The following is an 11,180-nucleotide window of genomic DNA, read 5'->3' on the forward strand; positions in this document are numbered from 1 at the left end:
GACTATAATTTGTGCAAGGGAGCTGTAAACCGCCTAAACCAGGTAATCACAATTTTGCATCACTTATTTTATTTTTTACAATTTTCTTTCTTTCTTTCCTTTCTTTCTTTCTTTCAGTTTATTCGGAACATAAACACACTTACAGCATAATACAGTGGTTCTCAAATGGGGGTACGCGTACCCTTGGGGGTACTTGAAGGTATGCCAAGGGGTACGTGAGATTTTTTTTAAATATTTTAAAAATAGCAACAATTCAAAAATCCCTTATAAATATATTTATTGAATAATACTTCAACAAAATATGAATGTAAGTTCATAAACTCAGTGAAGCACAAGCTCAGGTTTCTCACTAAAATGTCTGTCAAAAAGAACTGTGAAAAGAAATGCAACAATGCAATATTCAGTGTTGACAGCTAGATTTTTTGTGGACATGTTCCATAAATATTGATGTTAAAGATTTCTTTTTTTGTGAAGAAATGTTTAGAATTAAGTTCATGAATCCAGATGGATCTCTATTACAATCCCCAAAGAGGGCACTTTAAGTTGATGATTACTTCTATGTGTAGAAATCTTTATTTATAATTGAATCACTTTGAAACACCAACAATTTTTAGCTATTTTTATATCTTTTTTTCCAAATAATTCAAGAAAGACCACTACAAATGAGCAATATTTTGCACTGTTATACAATTTAATAAATCAGAAACTGATGACATAGTGCTGTATTTTACTTCTTTATCCCTTTTTTTCAACCAAAAATGCTTTGCTCTGATTAGGGGGTACTTGAATTAAAAACATGTTCACAGGGGGTACATCACTGAAAAAAGGTTGAGAACCACTGGCATAATACATCACACAATTTCATATCATTTATGTTTACATCATGTCCGAAAAGGAGTAGGAAGAACCAAAGCTTATTTAATCCTAGCCCTTTCCCACTTCAGAGCGTTTACAAATATATACATTAATTTACTGACCTTTTTATAGTAAAATGACATCCGTGAATGAGTAATACAACAGTTTTGTAATATGTAATTAGCAGAGGTGGGTAGAGTAGCCAGAAATTGTACTCAAGTAAGAGTACTGTTACTTTAGAGATGTATTACTCAAGTAAAAGTAAGGAGTATTCACCCAAATATTTACTTGAGTAAAAGTAAAAAGTATGTTGTGAAAAAACTACTCAAGTACTGAGTAACTGATGAGTAGCCTGTTCGTTTAATGATGACGGCAACAAATAATGCACAAAAACATAAAAATAGCAATGAGCAAATTCAGAGCCAGGAATATCTCTTAAGCAACTAAAACAATAATATATATTAAATAATAACAAATTAACATAAAGAAATTAAGGCAAATTGAGCCACAATAACTTAGCAGCACCATAGGCTCAGTAGGCAGAGATTACAAAGGAAAATAACAAGTTAGCCTTTACGCAAACCATAAACTGATAGGTGTGGGCTGCACCTGGGAACACACTGATTGGTGTTTCTATGCATGTGTGTGTGTGTGTGTGTGTGCGACTGTGCGTGTGTGTGTGTGTGTGTGTGTGTGTGTGTGTGTGTGTGTGTGTGTGTGTGTGTGTGTGTGTGTGTGTGTGTGTGTGTGTGTGTGTGTGTGTGTGAGTGTCCATGTGTGTCCATGAGGCTGCAGTGCGTTAATAAATGTCCCCACACGATGTACATTTGACAGTGAGTCATAGCAGGGAAGCTAACATCAGCCTACGGTGACAGCCAAAATATCTACTAAGGTTACTTACCGCGATGTGCTTCCTCAAATTTGACGTTGAGTTCATGTAAGCTTAAGCTTGTTAATCATGTGACCGCCTGGCTCTGTTTGATTGGTGAAACGGAGTCAAACGTCACCAGTGACTGCATTTGATTGGTGAAACGCAGGCATGCGATTGATCCTACTTTGAAGGTCTGTCTGACAGACCAAAACAAACAAAGCGTGCATTAACAGATCGATAAAAATCAGTAGCGAGTAGTGAGCTGAATGTAGATAATTGGAGCGGAGTAAAAGTAGCGTTTCTTCTCTATAAATATACTCAAGTAAAAGTAAAAGTATGTTGCATTAAAACTACTCTTAGAAGTACAATTTATCCCAAAAGTTACTCAAGTAGATGTAACGGAGTAAATGTAGCGCGTTTCTACCCACCTTTGGTAATTAGTTAAGTCAGTCATTATAAACATACTGAGATGAAGAATATCTTATTTTTATTAAGGTTGAAAGTATTTTTCATAGTTCTTCTTCTTTGTACTTTGTAAGCACTATTAATTTGAACAACCTCTTAAACTGGATCATATCAGTACAATGTTTAACTTCTTTACTTAATCCATTGCATCATTTAATTCCACATACTGATATGCTAAAGGTTCTAAGTGTTGTACGTGCATACAAATGCTTTAAATTACATTTTCCTCTAAGGCTATATTTCTCCTCTTTAGTTGAGAAGAATTGTTGCACATTATTTGGGAGCAGGTTATAGTTTGCTTTGTACATCATTTTAGCTGTTTGCAATTTTACCAAATCATCGAACTTAAAATATTTTTGACACAATAAATAATAAAATTTCGATGATTTGGTAAAAAAATGTTTACTAACATTGCTGTAAACAATTGTCGACTGTGTTTAATCACATTTTGTTTCTTGTTTTTAATTAGTGTTTTTGAATTGTTTAGGAATGTATTTGTCATGTGACCTTTTTTTTGCAGGCTTGTGCACCCTTCACTTGTAGAAGGAGGACACATAGGTGGCCAATATCACTTTTCTACCATATGGTAGATGTGTCGTGCTACAATGCGTATGTCCTCTTCGCGGCAGTGCACCCAGAATGGAACCGCGGGAAGTCGTTTAAAAGACGTCTTTTCCTGGAGGAAATCGGCAAATCATTGACCACCCCAGCAATTCTGCAAAGGAGTCGTCTCCCCAAAGCACTGGCTGCAGCAACCCTGGTTGAGCAAACACAGATGCGGCAGGAGGAGGAGCAGCAGCCACGGCGGGGGTCCTTAGGTAAACGAAAACAGTGTTCCATGTGCACACGGAGGAAGAGAGTGGTTCTCCAGTGCATAATTTGTGGAAAAGCAACATGCAAAAACCACCTCAAAATACTATGTGACTCATGCCAATGATATTTATGTATATTGCTGGTCTTGTCATCCGCGTCCGAACCTGAGGGCGACTTGGTGGTGTGAATGGATCAAACATAACGACGGCGAGCAATTCGTTGACCAAAGCTTTATTTGGTCAAGCAAGCCTCGGACTGGAACTGCAGCTTCCAGGAGAAGAGTATGGGCCTGATGTTACTTTCTCTCCCTGTTTACCACCAGGACAATTTATCCTTAAATACCTTTTACATGAAGACACTTCATCTGTGTTGTGCTAGTCTTGGGACTGGCAAGTCTAGACTAGGGTTGTACGTAATACCGGTACTAATAAAGTCATCATCATAATCGGCGGTCACTCGAACTAGTATGATGATCCTCCTGGTAGGGGTGTATCCCTTTATGGAGGATGCCTGTGCGTGACTTTGTTTAACGTGAAGAGACTGGTGCACAGACAGTCACCACATGATCCTTGACAGAATCGGGTCAGGGTCCAGTGGCATGGAGTCCAAGACGACTGGGGACCCTTCTCTGCTGCAGCCTTCTTCTGCCATCGCAGCCGTTGTAATAGTTCTTAAATCTACCGTCTTCCGCCTGCTCTGCCGTTGAGGTCTTCACCGTATCCCTGGCTAGGGGGCAATCAGGTACTAGGCCTTTGCCAAGGGCCACCTGGGGTAACAGTAGTAAAGGGGTTAACCTCCTAGTGCCCCAAGACCCCATAGAGGAGCCACCACTGCCGGATGCACTTTAACGTCATGCCCAGGACTAATAAAGTACCGCTATACTAATTAATTGAAATCGGCACTATACTGCCTTTGAAAAGTACCGGTACCGTTCTTTCATCTGAGTGCCCGCTGTGCGGCGGTTACTACAGAGCCGAGGCGCATGATGTTGAGTGTGTCAAAACGCACACACAAAGTGCATACAAGCAATAACATCTTGGAGAGGAAGAATGGCAAAAAACGACAATTCCACTGGTTAATAAAGAGGGTACGTGAAGCACAATATGTAGGTATTTGGACTTCAAAACGAACGGTAAAGGTGACGCTTAAACAAGGAAGCACCGTTCTTCAAGTGTTGCTTTAAAACACGCTTCGCCAAACGTGGCGATTAGTATTACCACCTTTGCTTCAAACCTAGGTAAACATTGAAATAATAGGTATTCAGATCTGCACAAGGAGTTATAAAGAGTGACAGGTAATATTGTTGTTACTCCTATCCTGCTGTTTGGCTCCGGTGCAGACCGTAGTAGAGGAGCACAGGGATGTAACCCTTCCCTTTACAATGGGTCTGCTAAGCTCCGCTTTCCGGTTTAAATTTGAGGCCGCCGATTTGTGACATTCTGGTTGCTTTATTATTAGTTTTGCAGGACACTACCGGACCCGTTCACTTTTTTACTGCTACGTGAATACGCTACCTCTCCCTCTCTTTACTCGTCCACTCACTCACTGACGTCACTCAGACAACACGTTGCCATTTTTTAAACACACGTACACATACTACTAGACGCACACACAGCTGCTTGGATTGATGCCAAAGAGTTAATATGATTAATGACTGAATTTGGTAACAAATTCCTACAATTTCTGTTTTATCTTTAACAAATGTGTGTTTTACCTGCGACATGGCTTATCTGTGTACATGTATCTATTTTTAGTACTTACTAACAATTGTATTTTTCTTAAAACACAGACCAGGATTGGCAACCATAAATCATAAATAATGTATTATTATGTTAAAGCTTTTTTAATACATTCTAATCTAATTCTTGATTATGGAACATTTTAAATTGTTCTTTGAGTGCAACAAGAAAAACACAATGTGTTTAATGCCCTTTAATTTGTATTTTAACCTTCTAAAATTGTTCTTTGAGTGCAATAGGAAACACATCTTTATTGAATTGTAAGATTTTCTGTTAAAATAAAGCCAAAATTGAATTTTTTTTCGTACTTCCCTTTATTTGGAAAAGTATCGCTATACATTTTGGTACCGGTATCCATACTAAATTATTGGTATCGGGACAACCCTAGTCTGGACAAAGCCCAGTTGTTTGTATCAATGCCAAAAACATATGCGTTGTGACCTCTGACCCCTGATCACTAATCCTATAGATGGTGGCTCCTATCAGACATGGCTTGTGTGCTTTTACTCCCATGATAAAATACAAACCCCTCATTCTTCTAAGATTCAAGTCATCTCTGGATGATGTGTGTTTGATATCTGGAACAGAAGCTATCTAGGGCAGTGTTTTTCAACCAATGTGCCGCGGCACTCTAGTGTGCCGTGAGATACAGTCTGGTGTGCCGTGGGAGATTATCTAATTTAAAAAATATTTTTTGCAAACCAGTAATTATAGTCTGCAAATGATGTGTTGTTGTTGAGTGTCGGTGCTGTCTAAAGCTCGGCAGAGTAACCGTGTAATACTCTTCCATATCAGTAGGTGGCAGCAGGTAGCTAATTGCTTTGTAGATGTCGGAAACAGCGGGAGGCAGCATGCAGGTAAAAAGGTGTCTAATGCTTAAACCAAAAATAAACCAAAGGTGAGTGCCCCTAAGAAAAGGCATTGAAGCTTAGGGAAGGCTATGCAGAACGAAACTAAAACTGAACTGGCTGCAAAGTAAACAAAAACAGAATGCTGGACGACAGCAAAGACTTACTGTGGAGCAAAGACATGTACATCTGAACATGACATGTCAATCAATGTCCCCACAAAGAAGGATAAAAACAACTAAAATCTTGATTGCTAAAACAAAGTAGATGCGGGACATATCGCTCAAAGGGAAACATGAAGCTGCTACAGGAAAATACCAAAAAAAGAGAAAAAGCCATTAAAATAGGAGCGCAAGACAAGCAGTAAAACACTACACACAGGAAAACAGCAAAAAAACTCCAAATAAGTCAGGGCGTGATGTGACAGGTGATGACAATACACCTACTTTGAGACAAGAGCTATATTGATGCATGCTTGGTTATGCTTTAAAGTCATATCCAACAATTGAGGACTTTTTATTGTCAACTGAGTTTAGTTTTTTCATGATGTCTGCTGGTGGTGTGCCTCTGCATTTTTTCAATGCAAAAAATGTGCCTTGGCTCAAAAAAGGTTGAAAAACACTGATCTAGGGAGTCTTTCATCAAAGGAATAACCTCCTCCAGATGCCTGGGACCTCGTTTACATTAAATCAGGCCGAAACTAATAGAAAATGTACATGCTATAATATACAGACACTTCGATCTTAATCAGGATCAGCTTTATTGGCCAAGTATGTTTAACACACAAAGAATTTGACTTGGAAGACTGTGCTTTCTTTGTTCATTGTAAAGAAATAAAGAAGAATGCATAAACTACGAGAGACAGCGCAGTACCATGACGGGCATCTGCGGCATCATCTTGGTATGAAAACAAGAAGGAAACAATAAAGAACCCAAAGGACATAAGAGACATTAAAGAGGACAGAACTGATGCAACCTGCTGCTACCTCAGCGGTGTCATTTCTACACGCACACACAAAACGCAATGCCCATCCATCCATTTTCTACCGCTTATTCCCTTTGGGGTCGCGGGGGGCGCTGGAGCCTATCTCAGCTACAGTCGGGCGGAAGGCGGGGTACACCCTGGACAAGTCGCAATGAAAAACCATAAATGACAAAAACCAAAAAAAGTATAAATTGTACATATTGCGCACATGCGATTGCACCATACATAGACATCGTGTTCTGTTCTGTTTGTGGTCTGTTTCTTTGTTGAGCTGTTTGCAATTTGAAACCATGTGTTCAATTTGAAGTGTTAATAAATTGTTATGTCAAAATCTGTATTTTTATTAATTCTTTACCTATGAAAGGTTGCATTTCCTTTATCTGGAATATTCCACTTTGCAACTCCTTTTTAGAAATATTGCACATTTTGCATTTTCCAATTTGAAAAAGGATTCTTTTTTAATTTTTTTTTTTTTTTGCAAAAAAGTCATGAAGATAAAAACACAATTTATAACTTCGTATCGACGGACAGATCTGAAGTTGTTGAAAGATTTTAAGCCTTAAAAGGAAACAATATTCAAATAGAATATCATTTAATTTATTTGAACAGGGACAATACCATTTAATATAATTCATAAGCAATGAATGCAACAGATAGCGGTTATAACTAATGCTATTATCCAACACTTTTCTATCGCTGGACTTTAAAAAAAAAAAAAAAAACATATACACGAGACACATCAAGGATCGGCCCAAACATACTTTAAGCTGTCTGAAACTTTTACATCCACTAGGAAATATTCAGAAATATAGATTGATGTCAAGTAAACCAAATATGTTTTGTTTTATTGTGAAATTTAAAAAAATGTGTGTGTGTATGTATACAGTCGTGGTCAAAGTTTACATCCAAACAGCTCAATTTTTGTTTCATACATATATCTATATATATCTATAAATAAATAAATATATATATACATATATATATATATATATAATACATATATCTACACATCACTAATGATGTGTCCCAGTGCATCCAGGAGATGTATCTTTCAAGTTTCAGTCTGGCTAAGCCAGTGACTCCTAGGAAAGACTGGGTGGCAACCAAGAACAGTTTGGTCGACTACTGGAGAGACAGTTGGCAGCTCGGAAAGACGGCACCCGGCCGGGACAGTATGGGTTAGCACCCCAGCCTGTATCTTTCGTGAGAAAGAACCCAAATAAGCTACGGAAAACCCTACAGAGCAATACCCCCAGGAGATCCCGAGAGGGGGGGAGGATGAGATCTCCAATCGGACGGCCCAAAGGTTAACGAACCCCGCAAACGAACTGACTACGAGTATGACATGTATCTGCGGCAAGCTGTGCAAAAATCAATGTGGCTTAAGAATCCATCAGGCCAGAATGAAATGTTTGGAGCGGGAGAGCGAGGTTCAACGCACAGGTCCTGGACCTGGTGAGACGCAGGAGGAGCCCGGACAGGAGACACCCCACAGATCCCAGTCCCTCCACGTACCGGAGTCTCTCAATCCCAGCAGAGTAGTTCCACAGCAGCGGATTAAATGGCCCCAAGCAAACAGACGGAGCGAGTGGCTGCAGTTTGATGAGGACGTGTCCAACATCATCCAAGCCACAGCTAAAGGAGATGTCGACAGCAGGCTCCAGGCAATGAGTACCATCATCGTCAGCTATGGCTCAGAAAGATTCGGACGGATGGAGAAGGGCAACACTGAGGCCACCCCCTACACCATGAATCGCAGAGCCACTAAGATACACCAACTGCGCCAGGAGCTTCGAACCCTCAGGAAACAGTTCAAGAGAGTTTCTGAGGAGGACAAACAACCTTTAGAAGAGCTGCGCAACATCCTGCGGAAGAAGCTGACAACTCTCCGCAGAGCAGAGTGGCACAGGAGGTGTGGAAGAGAGAGAGCTAGGAAGCGGGCAGTCTTCATTGCCAACCCCTTTCGGTTTGCTAAACAGCTGCTCGGGGACAAGCGCAGTGGCCGGCTTGAGTGCCCAAGAGAGGAAGTGAATCGCTGCCTCCAGAATACCATGAGCGACCCACTGAGGGGACAAGATCTAGGACCCAACAGAGCGCTCATCAGCCCTGCTCCACCAACAGCAGAGTTCCAGTTGACAGAGCCCAGTTTGAAGGAGGTTGAAGAGGTCATCAAGGCAGCCCGCTCAGCATCTTCCCCGGGCCCCAGTGGTGTACCTTACCTCGTCTACAAGCGCTGTCCAGGGCTTCTCAAGCATCTGTGGAAGACCTTGAAGGTGATCTGGCGAAGGGGGAGAGTGGCCAACCAGTGGAGGTGTGCAGAGGGAGTATGGATCCCCAAGGAGGAGGACTCGAAAAACATCAACCAGTTTCGGACTATATCACTTCTGAGTGTGGAAGGGAAGGTGTTCTTCAGCATCGTCTCCCGAAGACTGACCGAGTTTCTCCTCAAGAACAACTACATCGACACTTCAGTGCAGAAGGGGGGTATTCCTGGAGTCCCCGGCTGTCTAGAGCACAACGGTGTCGTCACACAGCTCATCAGAGAGGCCCATGAGAGCAGAGGGGAACTTGCTGTGTTGTGGTTGGACCTGACTAACGCCTATGGGTCCATCCCACACAAGCTAGTTGAGCTTGCGCTACACCGCCACGATGTTCCCAGCAAGATCAAGGACTTGATCCTGGATTATTACAATAACTTCAGGCTCCGGGTCACTTCTGGGTCAATAACCTCTGACTGGCATCGCCTTGAGAAGGGAATAATAACAGGATGCACCATCTCCGTTGTCCTTTTTGCACTGGCGATGAATATGGTGGTAAAGTCTGCTGAGGTGGAATGCAGAGGGCCTCTGTCCAGATCAGGTGTTCGACAGCCCCCCATTAGAGCCTATATGGATGACCTTACCATAACAACAACATCAGTACCAGGGAGCAGGTGGATCTTGCAGGGATTGGAGAGGCTCATTGGGTGGGCCAGGATGAGTTTCAAGCCCGCAAAGTCAAGGTCCATGGTGCTGAAGAAGGGGAAGGTGGTCAACAAATTCCGATTCTCAATCTCAGGAACGGTCATTCCATCCATCACGGAGCAACCAGTCAAGAACTTGGGAAAGCTCTTTGACTCCAGCCTGAAGGACTCTGCTGCTATCCAGAAGTCTACTGAAGAGCTTGGAGGGTGGCTCACCAAAGTAGACAAGTCTGGCCTACCTGGTAGATTCAAAGCCTGGATCTACCAGCACTCCATCCTTCCCAGAGTCCTGTGGCCTCTCCTTGTATATGCAGTCCCAGTAACAACAGTGGAATCCTTTGAAAGGAAGATCAGCAGCTTTCTGCGGAAATGGCTGGGTCTCCCACGCAGCCTCAACAGCGCTGCTCTGTACGGGACAAGCAACATCCTGCAGCTACCCTTCAGTGGGCTCACTGAAGAATTCAAGGTGGCACGCACAAGAGAAGCCCTACAGTACAGAGACTCCAGGGACTGCAAGGTGTCATCAGCCGGGATTGAAGTGAGGACAGGAAGGAAGTGGAAGGCAGAAAAGGCAGTGGAGGTGGCTGAGTCACGCCTTAGACAAAAAGCACTGGTTGGGGCCATAGAAACAGGGAGAGCAGGCTTGGGCTACTTCCCAAAGACCCAAGTCAGCCAGGCCCGGGGCAAAGACAGACGACATCTACTCCAGGAGGAGGTCCGAGCAGGCTTGGAGGAAGAGCGAGTGGGCAGGGTAGTGGGACTCCGGCAACAGGGGGCATGGACAAGATGGGAGGGCACGTTGCAGCGCAAAGTCACCTGGTCAAACATCATGCAGGCAGACCTCCACCGCGTCCGGTTCCTCGTGGCAGCAGTCTACGATTCCCTCCCTAGCCCAGCAAACCTCCATGTTTGGGGGAAGAGCGAGACACCCTTCTGCTCCCTTTGCTCCGGAAGAGGCTCCTTGGAACATCTCCTCAGCAGTTGCCCAAAGTCTCTGGCTGATGGTCGCTATCGCTGGCGTCATGACCAGGTACTCAAAGCAGTTGCTTAGAGCATAGCCTCAGCCATCAGCAGCAGCAAGCAACATCATGCGCCAAAGAAGGCAATCTCTTTCATCAAAGCTGGGGAGAGACCTCGTGCACGTCCAAAGACAATAACAGGACTCCTTCACACAGCCCCTGATTGGCAGCTACACGTTGACCTGGGAAAACAACTGAGGTTCCCCCAGCACATTGTAAAAACATCACTACGGCCAGACATGATCATCATCTCAGAGGCTTCAAAACACCTCATCATGCTGGAACTAACAGTGCCTTGGGAGGAGCGGATTGAGGAAGCCAACGAAAAGAAACGTGCCAAGTATCAGGAGCTGGTGGAGGACTGCAGGGGCAGGGGCTGGAGGACTTTCTATGAGCCAATAGAAGTTGGTTGCCGTGGCTTTGCAGAACGCTCCCTCTGTAAAGTGCTTGGCCGATTGGGAGTCAAAGGGGCGGCCAAAAGGAGGGCCATTCAATCCGCAAGTGAAGCGGCAGAGAAAGCCACGAGGTGGTTGTGGCTGAAAAGGGCAGATCCGTGGGTTGCTACTGGGACACAAGCAGGGACTTGATCACCCCGGCTGGGTCGCCTGGACGAGGGTGTCTGA

The 11,180-nt window shown here is 43.1% G+C and overlaps 1 pseudogene; it reads left to right on the forward strand.

Annotated features, from left to right (window-relative positions):
* The first annotated feature begins 7,939 nt into the window (after nucleotides 1-7,939).
* LOC133614232 (uncharacterized) lies at nucleotides 7,940-11,180 on the forward strand (annotated as a pseudogene).

Source organism: Nerophis lumbriciformis, linkage group LG17 (assembly GCF_033978685.3).
Source record: "Nerophis lumbriciformis linkage group LG17, RoL_Nlum_v2.1, whole genome shotgun sequence".
NCBI lineage: Eukaryota > Metazoa > Chordata > Actinopteri > Syngnathiformes > Syngnathidae > Nerophis > Nerophis lumbriciformis.